Consider the following 21,740-nt stretch of genomic DNA (forward strand, 5'->3'; position numbering starts at 1 on the left):
AATATCTTGCAAACTTTGATCAAATTAGACATAACGTTCTAAATTCCAGGGAATACAACATTAGTTTGTGCAACCTTTCTTCATAACTTAAAGCTTGGAGTCCAGGTATCATTCTGGTAAATCTACACTATACTCCCTCCAAGGCCAATGTACTCTTCCTAAGATGTGGTGCCCAGAACTGTTCACAGTACTCCATGTGTGGTCTAACTAGGGCTTTGTATAGCTGAAGCATGACTTCTACCCCTTTATATTCTAATCCTCTAGATAGAAAGGCCAGTATTCCATTAGCCTCTGATTATTTTCTGCTTTTGTTCATGATATTTTAATGATCCACGTACCTGGATCCCCAAATCTCTTTGGACCTCCACTGTTTCTAGCTTTCCTGCTCTATATGTTTGAGATCCAAAGTGGATGACCTCAGATTTGCCTACATTGAAATCCATTTGCCCATTCACTTAATCTATCAACACTTCTTTGTGATTTTATGCTTCTATCTACGTTGCTTACAATACCGCCTATCTTAGTGCCAACATCAAATTTGGATATGTAGCTTTCTATCCCGTCATCTAAGTCATTAATAAATATGGTGAATAGTTGAGGCCCAACACAGATCCATGCGGGACACCACTAGTCACATCCTACCAGTTAGATTTTCTGCCCATTATCCCTACCCTCTGTCTCCTAACACTCAACTGATTTCCGAACCAAGTCAATAATTTGCCTTCAATTCCATGAGCTTCAACTTTAGCTAACAATCTCTTGTGAGGAACTTTATCAAAAAGACTACTTTAGTCACCACTTCAAAAAAGTTCAATTAAGTTCATAAGGCATGGCCTATCCTTTACAAATTCATGCTGGCTCTGTCTGATTGGCTGAAAATTTTCAAGCTGTTCAGTCACCCTGTCCTTAATAAGAGACTCCAGTAATTTCCTGACAAAGTGTGCTAAGATAACTAATCTATAATTCTCTCTTTTTCCTCTCTCACAATTCTTAAATAGTGAAGTGTGATGCGCAATCAAATCGAGCGAACTATTTACTTTAAAACACTACAATGAAAATGATCTGGTGCTGGGCATTTGTCACTCATTAATGCCATAATTTTCTTTGTTACTATTGTTTTGCTTACATTAAATTTGGTGAGTCCCAGGTATCTGATTCAATATTAGTTTCCTTGGGATGTCCAGCATGTTAATCTCTTCCTGAACTGTCAATACTAATGCAAAGTAATTATTCAACATTTCCTTATTTTTATTGACAATATCACTGCTATCAGTTTTCAAGGGGCCTACATTGCTCTTGATCATTCTCTTATTCTTAACATGATTGCAAAGTTTTTTGTTGAATTTGATATCACTTGCAAGTTTCTTTTCATACTCCCTTTTTGCAGCTCTTTCTATCTGTTTTGTCAAACTTTGTATCTTTTCCATTCTCCAGGATCTGTGCTTTTTTCATTTTTGTATGCTTTTTCTTTTAGTTCAATGTAGTCTCTTATTTCTTTAGTCATTCGTGCCTTTTTGTTTTGATAAGTAGAGCTCTTTCCCCTTAGGGATATAAACGGGTTCTGTATCGCTAAATTAATTTTTGAACACCTCCCACTGATCTTATGTTGTTAACAGATTTGCCCAGTTTACTGGGTGCAGTCTCTGTCTCATTGCATTGAAGTCATCCTTTTGTTAATCTAGAACCTTAGTAGCTGTCTCACCTTTCTCCCTTTCAAACACTACGTTGAACTCCAACATATTATGATTGCTATTAGATAAAGGCTCCTGTACCATTAGGGTGTTAACTAAATATGGTTCATTACATATTACTAAATCTAATATGTTGGCTGGCTCTAGGAAATATTGTTGCACAAAAATATCCCGGATACATTCAAGAGCTTTACTACCTTTCTGACATGTGCTAGTCTGCTTATCCAATCGATAGTGAAGTTAAAATCCCCTATTAAAACCACTCTGCCTTTACTACATGCCTGTTTAATCTCTGCATTTATACAATCTACTACTTTGCAGCTACTACCAAGGGGCTTATATACAGCTCCCATTAAAATCTTGCCTTCTTTTCTATTTCTCCACTGCCTGCATACCTCTCTGATCACCAAAGTGATTTCATCCTTAATCACTAAGGCTACTTCTGCTCAATTACTATTTTCTCTATTTTCCTCTAGACCTTATAACCTGGTCCATTTTGTTCCCAGCCTTGACTGTCTTGCAGTCATACCTTCCAAGTTGTTTTTGTGTCTGCAATTCATTCAATTTTTACTCTGTGTGCTTGTATAAAGAACGCCTAATTGGATCACATGCCCTAACCTTTCCTGTTCTAATGTTTTACTCATATGATTTTTATTTCTCTTTCCCTGTTTTATTACTTTAAATCCTTTAATTTTCCCTTTACCTGTAGTGCTTAATGCTCAATTTCTGACTGGTATTCTATTCTCTTCCCTTTCGTTAGTTATCAAATGATAATTTATGCTATCTTTTCCTCTTCAGCCTTATTAGTTTAAGGTCTTTGTGGCTGTCTTATTTATCCTTTCTGCTAGGACCCTGGTACCGATCCAGTTCAAGTGGAGCCCATCCTTTCTGTTCCAGTACTGTGCCAGTGTCACATGAAACAGAACTCCTCTTTTCCATGCCATTCCTTTAGCTACGTGTTCACATTCCCAATCTGCTTATCCCGCCACCAATTTGCACAAGGCTTGGGTAATAATCCAGAGATTATAACCCTTGATGTCCTGTCCTATAATTTAGCTCCTCGGCCCTGCTACTCTCCAAACAGGACTTCTTGTCTACTCTTCCCGATGTTGTTGATCCCAACATGGATTACAGCAACTGGATCCTCTCCCTCCCTCTCCAATGTCCTGTCTAGCTGGTTCCGGATATCCCTCACCCTGGCACCAAGTAAACAACATAACCACGTGTCACTCTCAATTCTATTCTATAACTACCACATCATGCTTCACCTCCTCCTCCTCCCTGCCCCCCCTTAGGACAGCCTCCTGCTCCAAGATACTATTTTCTGGCTGTCCTTCCGACAGTCTTTGTCCTTACCCTCACAGGTAACATTGTCTCTGTTAAATAGGATCAGTTTCTGACGTTCCTTGTTCTGTATCTCACCTCGGTTACCCTTACTCTTCACACTTTAAGTCACACCGACCCTGTTATGAACCTGCACCTCTTTATGATGTGTGACCAAAGTCTGGAGCAAACTGTACAGATACTTCTTCCTCTTCCTTATGTGTCAGAGTGTCTCCAACTCAAACTCCAGCTCAATGAGTGAGCTGGACAGATTCGAGACGTAGACATCGACTGCAGGTGTGTTCACTCGGGACAATCTTGCTATCCACAAGCTCCCAACAGACTGAAGTCCAGACATACAATGTGCTCTTCCCAATATTAATCTAGAATATTTATATTAATTATATCTACTTTTTAGTTTGGTATTAGTTTTAATTTCTTTTTCTACACACTAACTTGCATTAAGCACTAAAACATTGGACAAATTTTTAAACACTTATTGTCACAAGCTTACACAAGCCACTCCAAATATTGGAGGCAAAAAGCAGCACCTCTTTCCCATTCTGCACTGAATACCCAATTTCACAAAATTCCCAACTTTTGCATTTTATTTAGGACGCACTCCTTTTGCAATCATTCTGTGCGTTAGCAGATCCAGTTTTGTTACACTTTTTTAAGCTACATCCAAGTTACAAAAGTTCACTCAGGTTCCTGCACACAGTAATTAGCAAATCTTCAGGAAATCATTTATAGATGATTGACAGTTAACTGCCACTGACAGTCAGTTTCTGTTAACGAGCTTGCTGTTTATCTTTATAGTTTTTAGAGTTTCAATTTAAATTCAAAATATTAAATTAAGATTTTCTCAGGGCTTTGGAATTGGGCTGGGAGGCAGGATAGGTGGTAAAATGGTTGGGAGGGAAGTCCAATGTGTTCCCACCACCAGAGGATATTCCCAGTGGCAGGAATGGAACAGCTTGGCCAACCACTGACAGGAGATGCACAGACAATTAATTGGTCTATTGATGGCCATTTTACTAGGCCACTGGCATTTTGCCGGTTTTTCAATGTGAACCGCCATGTGGGGAGACCACCAGCTGCATCATGGTGGCATACCTGTGGCTTCCTTGCTGGAGGCTCGATGGCCCAAGGAGGGGCCTCCTGCGCTAATGGTCGCACCTGTGGCTCCCACGCTGTTGCTGGATGGTTCACCCCTCCGATTGCCAGGGTCTGCCTGCCTGGCCTCGGCATATCAATATATTTCCAACCTGCTCTTTAGGCACGCCCTCTCCTTCTTCTTGCAGCCTCAGTAGCAGCCACCTCTCTTGGTGGCACTGCAGAGCTGCCAGCCCAAAGGGCTGGCAATGTGGAGAGCCAGCCTACTGTCCTTGATTGGAAGGCAGGCCTGGTGGTGGCCTCTTAGTTGGCTGCTGCCAGTAAAATTGGATTGGGTCCCGACGTCATGGTGGCTAATTCCTGGCCATAAATTTCTGTTTGATATATACTCACTAATACTTATCAGAGAATTCCCACTTTAAAAAAATTTCCAACTTTTGCATTCCGTTTACAATGTACTGCTTTCACGACCACTTTATGCGACCACTCCAGCCCTTAGGATCGTACTTCCGCACGTCAGCACTTTCAGGAACTGAAGGGTAAAATTGGAGATAAGAAGCAAAATGAACAAGAATCTACAATAGTCATTACTTGTGGTTATTGATTCATTCGGGAAAAGGAAAAAAACAAACAAATGAAATGAGACAACTCAGAATTGAGCATCAGCGATAATATAGGCAATGTTTTTGTCTGCTACATGGGTACATTTTACAACAACAATGTTACACCATGGATTGTTCCTGACTCTCTTGAGCATTCATAATACAACACTCAGAGCTTTGGATGCAATATCTATAAGACATTTGCAATCTGCTACTGGATGTGAAAGTCCCGAATGACATAAGTAACCTTTCATTTTATTGCTGACTAAATATAACACAGGAACACTTGCGAGGATAGCTGATTCTAGCATGCAATTTATCCAAAGGTTCATATGGCAACTACTTTGCTACTGTTTGATTCTCACTGCCTGCATAATTATGGGTGTTTTGTTCTTTACTGCTGCTTGTGGTGTATTTACATAGAATTACAGAGTGGATAGTCAGAAGCTTTTTCCCAGGGTGGAAGAGTCAGTTACTAGGGGACATAGGTTTAAGGTGAGAGGAGCAAAGTTTAGAGGGAATGTGCGAGGCAAGTTTTTTACACAGAGGGTGGTGAGTGCCTGGAACTTGCTGCCGGGGGAGGTGGTGGAAGCAGGTACGATAGAGACGTTTAAGAGGCATCTTGACAAATACATGAATAGGATGGGAATAGAGGGATTCGGTCCCTGGAAGTGCAGAAGGTTTTGGTTTAGACAGGCATCAAGATCGGCGCAGGCTTGGAGGGCCGGATGGCCTGTTCCTGTGCTGTACTGTTCTTTGTTCTTTGTACATAGAATTTTACTGTGCAGAATCAGATCATTTGGCCCAACTGATCTCTGCTGGTATTTATGCTCCACATGAGCCTCCTTACTTCATCTCAGCCCATCAACATACTCTTTTATTCCTTTCTTCCTTGTCTATTTATCGAGCTTCTCCTTTTTAAAAATTCATTCATGGGATTTGGGCGTCGCTGGCCAGGCCAGCATTTATTGCCCATCCCTAATTGCCCTTGAGAAGGTGGTGGTGAGCATCCTTAAATGCATCTGTACTACTTGCCTCAATCATTCCATGAGGCAGTGGGTTCTACATTCTCACCACTCTCTGGTTTCATATGTAGTATCTGTGAGCAGCCAAAAAAAATGCAATAGTTGTATTTTTAAGAACTCCCTCCCACTCTCACCATCCCAATTTTCTTCCCCTCCTCTCCTGAAGGCATCGGCACATAGTAAGGTATAATTCCACATGTACTGATTGTTAGAACTTGGACAGCTAGGTGGAGAAGGATAGAACACTGGAGACTGGTCCTTATACATTTACTAGCTTTTATTTACAGGGGCACAGTCGTTGCATATCGTGCTCCTCCAACCAACAACCCCATTTTCATTCTGCTCCTGTAAATATGAGCACAGATGAGTCTCCAATTAATACCCAACACATGAATACAATTAACATCCAATTCATATAAAATTAACACTGATCACCTTCTGATATCTCACCCATGTGTCAGCAGGCTAATCAACAGTGGATGAGGAATCTGCTCTGTCCTCACCTGAGGTTTTTGGACATGTGAGAATAGAGATCAAACAGATTTCATGAAGTTTGTTTTGGACACTGAGGAACGTTTGTTCACACTTGAGGAGGTACTTCAGACTCTTGAAGGATTTAAAATTGATAAGGAGAAGGTATTGGATAGGCTAGCTGCACTTAAAGTTGATAAAGCACCAGGACCAGATGAGATGCATCCAAGGATACTGAGGGAAGAGAGGGTGGAAATTGCGGAGGCACTGGCCATAATTTTTCAGTCTTACTCAGACTCAGGGATGGTGCCAAAGGATGTGACATTCTCGTTCAAAAAAGGTTGTCAAGATAAGTCCAGCAACTACAGGCTAGTCAGTTTAACCTCGGTGGTGGGGAAACTTCCAGAAACAATAATTCGGGACAGAATTAATGGTCACTTGGACAAATGCGGGTTAATTAAGGAAAGCCAACACAGATTTGTTAACGGCAAATTGTGTTTAACTAATTGCTTGAGTTTTTTGATGAGGTAACTGAGGGGGTTGATGAGGGTAATGCTGTTGATATGGTGAACATAGACTTCCAAAAGGCATTTGATAAAGTGCCATATAACAGGCTTGTCAGCAAAGTTAGAGCCTATGGAATAAAAGGGACACAAGGAACATGGATACAAAATTGGCTGGGTGGCAGGAAACAGAGAGTAGTGGTTAATGATTATTTTTTGGACTGGAGGAAAGTTTATATTGGTGTTCCCCAGGGGTGGTGTTAGGACCCCTACTCTTCCTGATATATATTAATGGCTTCGACCTTGGTGAACAGGGCACAATTTCAAAATTTGAGGATGACACAAAACTTGGAAGTATTGTGAGCTGTGTGGAAGGTAGTGTAGAACTTCAAAAGGACATAAACAAGTTGGTGGAATGGCAGACAAGTGGCAGATGAAATATAATGCAGGGAAGTGTGCAGTGATTCATTTTGGTAGGAAGAACATGGAGAGGCAGTATAGAATAAAGGTTACAATTCTAAAGGGGGTGCAGGAGCAGAGGGACCTGGGTATATATGTGCATAATTCATTGAAGGTGGCAGGACAGGTTGAGAGCTGTTAATAGAGCATACAGAATCCTGGGCTTTATTAATAGGGGCATAGAGTACAAGAACAAGAAAGTTATGTTAAACTTGTAAAATGCATTATTTAGCCTCAACTGCAGTATTGTATACAGTTCTGGGCACCATACTTCAGGAAGGATGTGAAGGCATTAGAGAACTGAAGAATGGACTTAGGAGAGCTAGAAGGGGACTTGAAACACTCTTGGTGGGTAGGATTAAGGAAAATCCCAAGGCGTTCTACACTTATGTGAGGAACAAGAGGATGGCCAGAGTGAGGGTAGGGCCGATCAGGGATAGTGGAGGGAACATGTGCCTGGAGTCAGAGGAGGTAGGGGAGGTCCTTAATGAATACTTTGCTTCAGTATTCACCAGTGAGAGGGACCTGGTCATTTGTGAGGACAGCGTGAAACAGGCTGATATGCTCAAACAGGTTGACGTTAAGAAGGAGGATGTGCTGGAAATTTTGAAAGACATGAGGATAGATAAGTCCCCAGGGCCAGACGGGATATACCCAAGGTTATTAAGGGAAGCGAAGGAAGAGATTTCTGCGCCTTTGGCGATGATCTTTGCGTCCTCACTGTCCACTGGAGTAGTACCAGATGATTGGAGGGTGGCAAATGTTATTCCCTTGTTCAAGAAAGGGAATAGGGATAACTCTGGGAATTACAGACCAGTCAGTCTTACTTCAGTGGTGGGCAAATTATTGAAGAGGATTCTGAGAGACAGGATTTATGATTATTTGGAAAAGCATAGTTTGATTAGAGACAGTTAGCATGGCTTTGTGAGGGGCAGGTCATGCCTCACAAGCCTTATTGAATTCTTTGAGGATGTGACAAAACACATTGATGAAGGAAGAGCAGTGGATGTGGTGTATATGGATTTTAGCAAGGCGTTTGATAAGGTTCCCCATGGTAGGTTCATTCAGAAAGTAAGGAGGCATGGGATACAGGGAAATTTGGCTGTCTGGATACAGAATTGGTTGGCCCATAGAAGACAGAGGGTGGTAGTAGATGGAAAGTATTCAGCCTGGAGCTCGGTGACCAGTGGTGTTCCGCAGGGATCTGTTCTGGGACCTCTGCTCTTTGTGATTTTTATAAATGACTTGGATGAGGAAGTGGAAGGCTGGGTTAGTAAGTTTGCCGATGACACAAAGGTTGCTGGAGTTGTGAATAGTGTGGAGGGCTGTTGTAGGTTGCAACGGGACATTGGCAGGATGCAGAGCTGGGCTGAGAAGTGGCAGATGGAGTTCAACCTGGAAAAGTGTGAAGTGATTCATTTTGGAAGGTCGAATTTGAATGCAGAATACAGACTTAAAGACAGGATTCTTGGCAGTGTGGAGGAACAGAGGGATCTTGGGGTCCACGTCCATAGATCCCTCAAAGTTGCCACCCAAGTTGGTAGGGTTGTTAAGAAGGCGTATGGTGTGTTGGCTTTCATTAACAGGGGGATTGAGTTTAAGAGCCGCGAGGTTATGCTGCAGCTCTATAAAGCCCTGGTTAGACCACACTTGGAATATTGTGTTCAGTTCTGGTCGCCTCATTATAGGAAGGATGTGGAAGCTTTAGAGAGGGTGCAGAGGAGATTTACCAGGATGCTGCCTGGACTGGAGGGCATGTCTTATGAAGAAAGGTTGAGGGAGCTAGGGCTTTTCTCATTGGAACGAAGAAGGATGAGAGGTGACTTGATAGAGAGGTACAAGATGATGAGAGGCATAGATAGAGTGGATAGCCAGAGACTTTTTTCCAGGGTGGAAAGGGCTATCACCAGGGGGCATAATTTTAAGGTGATTGGAGGAAGGTTTCGGGGAGATGTCAGAGGTAGGTTCTTTACACAGAGAGTGGTGGGTGCGTGGAATGCACTGCCAGCGGTGGTAGTAGAAGCAGATACATTAGGGACATTTAAGCGACTCTTGGATAGGTACATGGATGATAGTAGAATGTAGGGTATGTTGGTAGTTTGATTTTAGAGTAGGTTAAAGGGTCAGCACAACATCGTGGGCCGAAGGGCCTGTACTGTGCTGTACTGTTCTATGTTCTATGTTCTAAGGTGCAGAAAAGATTAACAAGAATGATTCCTGGGATGAGGAACTACAGCTATGTGGATAGATTGGAGAAGTTGGAACTGCTTTCCTTGGAGCAGAAGGTTGAGAAGTGATTGATAGAGGTGTTTAAAGTCATGAGGGGTCTGGACAGAGTAGATAGGGAAAATCTGTTTCTATTGGTGGAAGGATCGAGAACCAGAGGGCACAGATTTAAGGTGATTGGTAAAAGAAGCAATAGAGGCATGAGGAAAAATGTTTTCACACAGCGAATGGTTAGGATCTGGAATGCATTGCTTGAGAGTGTGGTGGAGGCAGGTTCAATCAAGGTATTCAAGATGGAATTGGATTATTATCTGAAAAGAAAGAATATGCAGGGCTAAGGGGAGAAGGCAGGGGAGTGACAATAGGTGGGTGAATGGCTCCTTCAAAGAGCCAGCATTGACACAATGGGCCAAATGGCCCCCTTCTGTGATATAATCATTCTATGATTCTATAATTTTCTGACCGTTTGGTAATGTCAAAGTTGAGTAGTTTAGTTTAGTTTAGAGATACAGCACTGAAATAGGCCCTTCGGCCCACCGAGTCTGTGCCGACCATCAACTGCCCATTTATACTAATCCTACACTAATCCCATATTCCTACCACATCCCCACCTGTCCCTATATTTCCCTACCACCTACCTGTACTGGGGGCAATTTATGATGGCCAATTAACCTATCAACCTGCAAGTCTTTGGCATGTGGGAGGAAACCAGAGCACCCAGAGGAAACCCATGCAGACACAGGGAGAACTTGCAAACTCCCCACAGGCAGTACCCAGAATTGAACCCGGGTCGCTGGAGCTGTGAGGCTGCGGTGCTAACCACTGCGCCACTGTGGCTGGCTTTCTGGCTGTGCTTTACAGGGCCTTTCTTGATTAAGGAGCAGAAATTTGGAGGTGTTAATGCAATGCATAAAAATCGAGTGCACATGTTAGCTTGGCGCCACTGAGTTGGATATTAGATGTTCGTCAGTCAGTCTGCGGCCGGGCTTCCATTGTCTGTACGCATAAGGCCAGAATCATGGAAATCAAGCATGAGTGGGAACCCTAGCTGATTTATTCCCTACCCCTGGTTCAGCAACATTTAAATCCAATTATGGCACTCCAACTATTAATGTAGTTGATATCAGCTAGCTCAGTAAAGATAAGGGACTAAATCTGGGTCCATCCTCATTTGTGTAGCTCAGGTCTGTAATGGGCACTGCTTTTTTAGGTTAGCTGTGACTCAGTGGTAGCACTCTCAACTCTGAGTCAGAAGATCATGGGTTTAAACCTCATTCCAAGAACTTTTGCACAAAATCTATGCTGATATATCTTGTGCAGTATTGAGGGAGTGCTGCACTGTCAGAGGCAGAGGTACAATCTTTATTAAATCGAAGCCCCATCTGCCTCTCAGGTGGATGTAAAGCATTCCATGGCACAAATCCTGGCCAATATTTATCCCTCAACCAACATCGCTAAAAAAAAAGATTGGTGCGGATTTTCGGTGAGTGGCGAAGCAGCAGCATTCGCTGCTGACTGCACAAAGAAACACGACTTACCTGATTTGTAGGCTGCAGTAAGAACTTACGCTTCTTGCTGCAGCATGGTCCAACGTCGAAAGCAACAGCGCGGCTTAGCAGCTTGGTTTATTGCCCCCAAAGCCACTCCCCCAGTGACATCATGAGCTGAAGACGCACTTCTTGAAGTTTCTCTTCAGCTCAATGACAGGTTATACAGTTATTTTAACAAAGCATGACTTACCTGGTGCAAGGAATGTCTGAACTAATGTTGCTCTTTGAAGAATGAAGTCACATTGTGAAAGTGCATGTGATCTTTTGAAAAGTCCGGCTAATGGATAAGAACCATCACTTATAAGTGAAGCAGATTGCTTATGGGGTGGGTGGGGGGGTGCGGGGTAGGCGGGAGGGACATCTTTACCTAGGGCTTCTCGATGAGCAAGAGGGAGGATCTTCATTGCTTACCTCAGCATCAGCTCTCCAATGTGAATCCATCCTGGCAGTAAACTTTTATAATTGCGACAAACATTCCCCAAAATGTCCATCGTGGAAACTGCTTTTGGTTTCAGTCACTTTCTGGCTTACTTAGATACGTATGGGTTTGGAAATTTGTTTGTGTATGATGAAAATTTGATGACGTTAACTAAACTCCAGCAAAACACTGATGTGGATTCCCAATTCTTGGTATATTTTTGGAAAAGTATGTCACAGGAACATCGGAACAAATGAACAGGAGTAGGCCTGATCATCCACTTCAATGCCTTTTTCCCACACCCCTTTACCCCTTTATGCCATTGGTATTTAGAAATCTGTCAATTTCTACTCTAAACATATTCAATGACTATGCTTCCACAGTCCTCTGGGGTAGAGAATTCCAAAGATTCACAATCCTCTGAGTAAAGAAATCTCTCCCCATCTCTGTCCTAAGTGGCTTCCCCCCTTATTTTGAAATGATGACCCCTGGTTCTAGACTCCCCAACCAGGGGAAACATCTTAGCTGCATTCACCCTGTCCATCCCTTGAAGTATTTTGTAGGTTTCAATGAGATCACCTCTCATTCTTCGAAACTCTAGAGAATACAGGCCCAGTTTCCCCAATCTCTCTTCATAGGACAGTTCCGCCATCCCGGGAACAAAGTCTGGTGAACCTTCATTGCACTCCCTCCATAGCAATAATATCCTTCCTAAGGTAAGGGGACCAAAACTGCATCCAATACTCCAGGTGAGGTCTAGCCAAGGTTCTATACAATTGAAGCACGAGTTCACTACTTTTGTACTCAAATCCTCTTGAAATAAATGCTAACATAACATTAGCCTTCTTAATTGCTTGCTGCACCTGCATATTAGCCTTCAGTGACTTATTGACCAAGGACACCCAGGCCCCTTTGTACATTTACATTTTCTAATCTCTTACCATTTAAGAAATACTCTGCACAACTATTCCTCCTACCAAAATGGATAACCTCACATTTTTCCACATTATATTCCATCTGCCACGTTCTTGCCCATTCACTAAGTCTGTCCAAATCCCCTTGAAGTTGCTTTGCATCTTCCTCACAATATACATTCCCATCTAGTTTTGTGTCATCTGCGGACTTGGAAATATTACATTTGGTCCCCACATCCACATCATTCATATATATTGTGAACAGCTGGGGCCCAGGTACTGATCCTTGCGGTACCCCACTAGTCATAGCCTGCCAATACGAGAATGACCTGTTTATTCCTACTTTCTGTTTTCTGCCTGCTATGTTGCATCAGTTATTTATTTAAAACTTGATTGAAGCACAAATTAATTTGAAAGACAATTTGCTTCAATTTAACATAAGTTTATTTGGCTTTTAATAATAATGCAAATATGAATGTATCCAAATATCTTTCTTGGAGTTATTACAATATAACATATTTTTTCTGCTATCGTTCCCAGATTTCTGAAATTATTTCAATTAGTAAGTACCTCATAAGGCGACAAACAGTGATCCAGTAATACCTTTTTTTAAAAATACCATAATGTAGTGCAAGGCACAAAGAATAACTTATCTGTTTAGAGTTTGGCCCTCAAAGAATTATACTGTTCTCACATTTGCAAGCTAACAATAAATCAGAGTCTTTATTTGAACATCTAAATAATTTACATTTTACAATTTAACACTGTTGATATACCCCGATTGAAAACAAAGTGGAATAAAAATCCTGGCCATCTCAACGATAAATGTTTTACTTATTAAAAATGTTTTAAAAAGTATTATAACATTTCAAAATATGTGGATTAAGGACGCATTTATAATTTATGATTGACAGAAGGCAACAAAACGTTCTAACAAAATTATGTTTACGTAAAGTATTGTTTTGCAGTTTCGTTTGGTGTATAAATCTGCTAAAATCCAAGAATAAGGCAGTGTTCCCAGTATATTTTTGCAGGACCTCAACAGAATTGCACATATACAATTTGTTTCACCACTGATCAGACTGGATTACAATTATGGATGCGCTCCTGAGCAGGCTCGCTGCCTCTTGACCAGCCCTAAATAAATCCACATGAAAATCGGTGTATCTGGTAGGCAATTAGCCCAAATTGTTGAATTACCAGTCCCTGCCGCTTTATAAAGCCACCTGATGGGACCATTAGTGAGTGATCCTCCAGAGGTCATTGAGGCACACTGAAACTTCTGGTTTTAGGCACAAGTGCGATTGCTGGATGTTGCGGCCCTCAGTGGGACCGCAAAATCCGGACAATTACCTGGACATTATCACATGCTATTTGTGGGACCTTGCCATGCTCAAATTGGCTGTCTCATTTCCATTACAATAGTGACCACACTTCATTGACTGTAAAGCACTTTGGGATATCCTGATGTTGTGAAAAGTGCTACATATATGCAAGTTTTTATTAAACAAGCAACAGCGGGGATTGTACTCATTTGTTTGATCAATGACGTACAATAGTGTGTTTTAAAAAAATTGTTCTTGGGGATGTGAGCATTGCTGGCAAGGCCAGCATTTATTGCCCAGCCTTAACTGTCCTTGAGGTAGTTGTGTGAGCTGCTTTCTTGAACTGCTGCAGTCCATGTGGTGTAGGTATACCCATGGTGCTGTTCTTATTTGACTTTTCAGCAGCAATTTGATATAACTGAGTGGCTTGCTAGGCCATTTCAAAGGGCAGTTAAGAGTCAACCACATTGCTGTGAGTCTGGAGTCACATGTAGGCCAGACCAGGAAAGGACAGCAGATTTCCGTCCCGAAAGGACATTAGTGAACCAGATGGGTTTTTATGACAATCTGGTAGTTTCATGGTTGCTATTAATAAGGTGATAGTTTTATTTCAGCTTTATCAATGAATTGAATTAAAATTCCCCCAGCTGCCATGGTGGGATTTTGAACTCATGGCCGGAATGTTACGTTGGGCAGGAGGCCCCTCCCACTGGCCAAAAAGTCGAGGGCAAGCCTGCCTCCACCAGGCCTGGGCAGCTACACTGGGATTTTTCGCTCCCCAGGCCCTGAATTGGTCTTGGACGGATCTTCCACCTCCTTGAGGCAGGAAGTCCTGCCTAATAGAGTTGCTGGCCAATCAGCAGGCTGGCAGTTCTTAATCCCAGCATTACCACTGGAGTGGTGGCCACTACTGGGACTGCACCCAGCCAACAGAAGCAAGAAGGATGACGTCCCCAGAACCAAGGTAAGTTTCTGGGACCTCGCTGGGGACAATCGGGTGGGCCTCGGTGAGGCAAGGTCGGAACACTTAGGACTGGAGGGGGGAGCGTTGTCCATTGGGGGTGGTTGGACCATGGGCGGGGCTCTCCATGGGGCACAGGATGCCCGATCATGAGGGCCCCCCAGTCCGCAAGAAGGCCACCAGGTTTTACCCACTCCCACTCAATTTTACGACCCCATGCCATTACCAGCCCACTCGTGCAGGGGACCGTAAAATTCCAGCCTATGACTCTAGAGCATTAGTCAGGGCCACCAGATTACTAGTCCAGTAACATTACCACTCTGCTACCATTCCCTTTCTGCATGCTGCTACTGTTGATATATTTTGCCTATAATTTTGGAGAATTTTGTCTGGCAAGCAGCTAAAACAAAAATTGTGCAGTAGGGTAGGCGGTGGCGTAGTGCTATTATCACTGGACTAGTAACCCAGAGACCCAGGGTACTTCTCTGAGGACATGGGTTCGAATCCCACCACAGCAGAAGGTGGAATTCGAATTTAATTAATAAATCTGGAATTAAAAGCTAGTCTAATGATGGCCATGAAACCATTGTCAATTGTTGTAAAAACACATCTGGTTCACTAATGTCCTTTAGGGAAGGAAATCTGCTGTCCTTACCTGGTCTGGCCGACATGTGACTCCAGACCCACAGCAATGTGGTTAACTCTTACATGCCCTCCGAAATGGCCTAGCAAGCCACTCAGTTGTATCTAACCGCTACAAAGTCTATAAAAAGGAATGAAACCGGACGGACCACCCGCGATCGATCTCGGCACCGGAAACGACAACGGCAAACCCAGCCCTGTCGACCCTGCAAAGTCCTCCTTACTAACATCTGGGGGTTTGTGCCAAAGTTGGGAGAGCTGTCCCACAGACTAGTCAAGCAACAGCCTGACATAGTCATACTCACGGAATCATACCTTACAGACAATGTCCCAGACACTGCCATCACCATCCCCGGGTATGTCCTGTCCCACCGGCAGGACAAACCCACCAGAGGTGGTGGCACAGTGGTATACAGTAGGGAGGGAGTTGCCCTGGGAGTCCTCAACATCGACTCCGGACCCCATGAGGTCTCATGGCATCAGGTCAAACATGGGCAAGGTAACCTCCTACTGATTACCACCTACCGCCCTCCCTCAGCTGATGACTTGGTACTCCTCCATGTTGAACACCACTTGGAGGAAGCACTGAGGGTGGCAAGGGCACAAAATGTACTCTTGGTGGGGGACTTCATCGTCCATCACCAAGAGTGGCTCGGTAGCACCACTACTGACCGAGCTGGCCAGGTCCTAAAGGACATAGCTGCTAGACTGGGTCTGCGGCAGGTAGTGGGGGAACCAACACGAGGGAAAAACATACTTGACCTCGTCCTCACCAATCTGCCTGCTGCAGATTCTTCTGTCCATGACAGTATTGGTAGGAGTGACTACCACACAGTACTTGTGGAGACGAAGTCCCGCCTTCACATTGAGGATACCGTCCATCGTGTTGTGTGGCATTATCACTGTGCTAAATGGGATAGATTTCGAACAGATCTAGCAATGCAAAACTGGGCATCCATGAGGCGCTGTGGGCCATCAGCAGCAGCAGAATTGTACTCATCCACAATCTGTAACCTCATGGCCCGGCATATCCTCCACTCTACCATCAAGCCAGGAGACAAACCCTGGTTCAATGAAGAGTGCAGGAGGGCATGCCAGGAGCAGCACCAGGCATACCTCAAAATGAGGTGTCAACCTGGTGAAGCTACAACCCAGGACTACTTGCATGCCAAACTGGGTAAGCAGCATGCGATAGACAGAGCTAAGCGATCCCATAACCAACGGATCAGATCTAAGCTCTGTAGTCCTGCCACATCGAGCCGTGAATGGTGGTGGACAATTAAACAACTAACTGGAGGAGGTGACTCCACAAGTATCCCCATCCTCAATGATGGGGGATCCCAGCACATCAGTGCGAAAGATAAGGCTGAAGCAGTTGCAACAATCTTCAGCCAGAAGTGCCAAGTTGATGATCCATCTCGGCCTCCTCCTTGAGTCCCCAGCATCACAGATGCCAGACTTCAGCCAATTCGATTCACTCCGCGTGATATCAAAAAACGACTGAAGGCACTGGATACTTCAGAAGCTGTGGGCCCTGACAATATTCTGGCAATAGTACTGAAGACATGTGCTCCAGAGCTTGTCGCGCCCCTAGCCAAGCTGTTCCAGTACAGCTGCAACACTGGCATCTACCCTGCAATGTTGAAAATTGCCCAGGTATGTCCTGTACACAAAAAGCAGGACAAGTCCAACCCGGCCAATTACCGTCCCATCAGCCTACTCTCAATCATCAGTAAAGTGATGGAAGGTGTCATCAACAGTGCCATCGAGCAGCACTTGCTTAGCAATAACCTGCTCAGTGACGCTCAGTTTGGGTTCCGCCAGGGCCACTCAGCTCCTGACCTCATCACACAGCCTTGGTTCAAACATGGACAAAAGAGCTGAACTCAAGAGGTGAGGTCAGAGTGACTGCCCTTGACATCAAGGCAGCATTTGACCGAGTATGGCATCAAGGAGCCCTAGCAAAACTGAGGTCAATGGGAATCAGGGGGAAAACCCTACGCTGGCTGGAGTCATACCTAGCGCAAAGGAAGATGGTTGTGGTTGTTGGAGGTCAATCATCTGAGCTCCAGGACATCACTGCAGGAGCTCCTCAGGGTAGTGTCCTAGGCCCAACCATCTTCAGCTGCTTCATCAATGACCTTCCTTCAATCATAAAGTCAGAAGTGGGGATGTTCACTGATGATTGCACAATATTCAGCACCATTCGTGACTCCTCAGATACTGAAGCAGTCCGTGCAGAAATGCAGCAGGACGTGGACAATATCCAGGCTTGGGCTGATAAGTGGCAAGTAACATTTGCGCCACACAAGTGCCAGGCAATGACCATCTCCAGCAAGAGAGAATCTAACCATCTCCCCTTGACATTCAACGGCATTACCATCGCTGAATCCCCCACTATCAACATCCTGGGGGCTACCATTGACCAGAAACTGAACTGGAGTAGCCACATAAATAACGTGGCTACAAGAGCAGGTCAGAGGCTAGGAATCCTGAGACGAGTAACTCACCTCCTGACTCCCCAAAGCCTGTCCACCATCTACAAGGCACAAGTCAGGAGTGTGATGGAATATTCTCCACTTGCCTGGATGGGTGCAGCTCCAACAACACTCAAGATGCTCGACACCATCCAGGACAAAGCAGCCCGCTTGATTGGCACCCCATCTACAAACTCCCTCCACCACCGACGCACAGTAGCAGCAGTGTGTCCCATCTACAAGATGCACTGCAGCAATGCACCAAGGCTCCTTAGACAGCACCTTCCATACCCGCGACCTCGACCAACTAGAAGGACAAGGGCAGCAGATACATGGGAACACCACCACCTGCAAGTTCCGCTCCAAGTCACACACCATCCTGACTTGGAACTATATCGCCGTTCCTTCATTGTCGCTGGGTCAAAATCCTGGAACTCCCTTCCTAACAGCACTGTGGGTATACCTACCCCAAATGGACTGCAGCGGTTCAAGAAGGCAGCTCACCACCACCTTCTCAAGGGCAATTAGGGATGGACAATAAATGCTGGCATAGCCAGTGATGCATCCGATGAATGAATAAAAAAAAAGTTTGATTAGTAAAGTTGATTTCAACAAATAGCCTTTGCAGTAACCGGGACACAAAGAGCAATCATTGCACTGTCTCCAATCAGACTAACCAAAAGTGTTGCGATTTAATCCCCTGCAGGATACACTTGGTCATCATTATTATTGCTTCTTAGGTTTGTTGATTGGCAAGTCAGATAAAAGTACATCTTGTACATATGCTTGTAATTGCAGCATGTGTGAGATGCAACAAATATATAGTGACAGCTGATCTGACTACAAACATCCACTCATAGAATCCACTGCCGCTTTTGTTTCTGACAGCTTTCTCTGATAATGGATATTTTGCTTGCTGAGAACTCTAGATGGAGAACCAAAGCTCACGGTGCAAAACACCTGCAAAGAGCAAGAGTAAGTAAGTTAAGGAAGATTGATTAGGAGGAAGACAGACTCAATGGGGGAAAGTGTTCAGTTGTAAGTTAGTGTAGGAAATGCTCTAGAACTAGGAATGATGTTTTGCTGGGAGAATTTGAGGAGTTAGTGTCCAAATTAAAATGCAGAACCTCAAAGAAAATAGTCTCTACACTCTTACCTGAGCCACATGCCAATTGGCATAAGGTCAAGCAGATTAGATAATTAAAAGTGTGGCTCAAAGAGTGGTGTTGGAAGAAGGGGTTTCAATTCATAGGGAGAAAGACAGAGGTGTTCCTTTGGGATGGACTCTATTTAAACAGCTTCAGCGTCCTGGTGAAAAATACAAGGCTGAAGCATTTGTATCCATCTTCAGCCATAGCACAGAGTGGATGATCCATCTTGGCCTCCTCCTAAGGTCCCCAGTATCACGTATGCTTGTCTTCAGCCAATTTGATTCTTTTTCTTTTGGGCCTCCTTATCTCGAGAGACAATGGATACGCGCCTGGAGGTGGTCAGTGGTTTGTGAAGCAGCGCCTGGAGTGGCTATAAAGGCCAATTCTGGAGTAACAGGCTCTTCCACAGGTGCTGCAGAGAAATTTGTTTGTTTCAGTGAAATTTGATTCACTGTACTTGATATCAAGAAATGGCTGAAGGCACTGGATGCTGCAAAGGCTACAGGTCTTGACAACATTCTGGCTGTAGTACTGAAGACTTGTGCTACTCCTAGCCAAGTTTTTCCAGTACAGCTGCAACACTGGCATCAACCCGACAATGTGGAGCATAGTCTAGGTATAACACAAAAAGAACAAATCCAATCCGGCCATTACTGCCCTATCAGTTTACTCTCAATCATCAGCAAAGTGATAGAAGGTGTCGTCGACAGTGCTATCAAGTGGCACTTAAACAGCAATAACCTGCTCAGTGATGTTCAGTTTGCGTTCCGCCAGGGCCACTCAGCTCTTGACCTCATTACAGCCTTGGTCCGACCATGGACAAAAGAACTGAACTGAAAAGGTGAGATGAAAGTGATTGCCTTTGAAATCAAGGCAGCATTTGACTGAGTGTGGCATCAAGGAGCCCTAGCAAAACTCAAATCAATGGGAATCAGGGGGAAAACTCTCCACTGGTTAGAGTCGGACCTAGCACAAAGGCAGATGGTTGTGTTTGTTGAAGGCCAATCATAGGACATCACTGCAGGAGTTCCTCAGGTTAGTGTCTTAAGCCCAACCATCTTCAGCTGCTTCATCAATGACCTTCCCTCCAAGGGGATGTTCGCTGATGATTGTACGATGTTCAGTACCATTCGCAACTCCTCAGATACCGAAGCAGTCTGTTGTCAAATGCAGCAAGAGCTGGATTCAGGTTTGGGATGATAAGTGGCAAGTTACATTCATGCCACACAAGTGCCAGACAATGACCATCACCAACAAGAGAGAATCTAACCATCTCCCCTTGACATTAAATGGCATTACCATCTCTGAATCTCCCATTATCAACATCCTGGGGGTTACCATTGACCAGAAACTGAACTGGACCAGCCCTATAAATACTGTGGCTACAAGGGTGGCACAGTGGCGCAGTGGTTAGCACTGCAGCCTCACAACTCCAACAGCCTGGGTTCAGTTCTGGGTACTGCCTGTGTGGAGTTTGCAGGTTCTCCCTGTGACCGTGTGGGTTTCCGCCGGGTGCTCCCACAGCCAAAGACTTGCAGGTTGATAGGTAAATTGGCCATTGTAAATTGCCCCTAGTGTTGGTAGGTGGTAGGAGAATGGTGGGGATGTAGTAGGGAATATGGGATTAATGTAGGATTAGTATAAATGGGTGGTTGTTGGTCGGCAGAGACTTGGTGGGCCGAAGGGCCTGTTTCAGTGCTGTATCTCTAAAATAAAGAATAGGACATAGGCTGGGAATTTTGCGGTGAGAAACTCACTTCCTGTCTCCCCAATGCCTGTCCATTGCCTATAAGGCACAAGTCAGGAGTGTGTTGGAATACTCTCCACTTGCCTGGAAGGGTGCAGCTCCAATAACACCCAAGAAGCTCAGTACCATCCAGGACAAAGCAGCCCACTTGATTGGCACCCCATCAATATTCAACCTTCAGCATTCACTTCTTCTATCACCAGCGCACAGTGGCACAGTGGCAGCAGCGTGTGCCATATACAAGGTGCAGCATCTCACCACACCTCCTTCAACAGCACCTTCCAAACCTGTGACCTCTTCCACCTAGAAGTCAAGGGCAGCAGACATGTGGGAACACCACCATCTCCAAGTTTTCCTCCAAGCCACACACCACCCTGACTTGGAAATATATCGCCGTTCCTTCACTGTCACTGGATCAAAATGCTGGAACTCCCTCCCTAACAGCATTGTGGGAGTACCTGTGCCTGATGGACTGCAGTGGTTTAAGAAGGCAGCTCACCACCACCTTCTCAGGGGCAATTAGGGATGGGCAATCAATGCTGACCTTGCCAGTGATGCCCACATCCCATGAAACAAAAAATACTAAGGCTGTGGGTAGGGCTTTAAACTTATCGAACGGCGGAGGGGTGAGGTGAAGGGAGATTTAGAAATCTAAAGAGAAAATCAAGGCAATATAGAGTATTGTAGTAATTTGGGTAAAGACAAACAGAGTGGGACAGGAACGAATTGATACTTTTAACAGTAATTGTGCATCAGTGAATAAGGTCCATGCAAAGAATAGTGGTTAAAAAAATTAACGGCTCATTATCAGAATTTACGAAGCATTTGTAACAAGATAGGTGAACTAGTAGGATAAATGGGATTGATATAATCGCAATTACAGAGATATGGTTGCAAGGTGACCAAAGTTGGGAAATATATTTTCCAGCGTATGCAACACTTCAAAAAGACAGGCAGAATGAAAAAGGAGGAGAGTATCTCTGATAATAAAGGATGGCATAAGGGCCATAATAGAAAGGATCTTGGGCTCAGAAGATCAGGAAGTAGAATCAGTATGGGTGAAGATTAGGAATAACAAAAATCAGACAAGACCAGTGGTAATGGTTTAAAGGCCCCCTAACAGTTGTTGTACAATTGGA

The sequence above is a fragment of the Heterodontus francisci genome, chromosome 1 (assembly GCF_036365525.1).
Source record: "Heterodontus francisci isolate sHetFra1 chromosome 1, sHetFra1.hap1, whole genome shotgun sequence".
NCBI classification, from domain to species: domain Eukaryota; kingdom Metazoa; phylum Chordata; class Chondrichthyes; order Heterodontiformes; family Heterodontidae; genus Heterodontus; species Heterodontus francisci.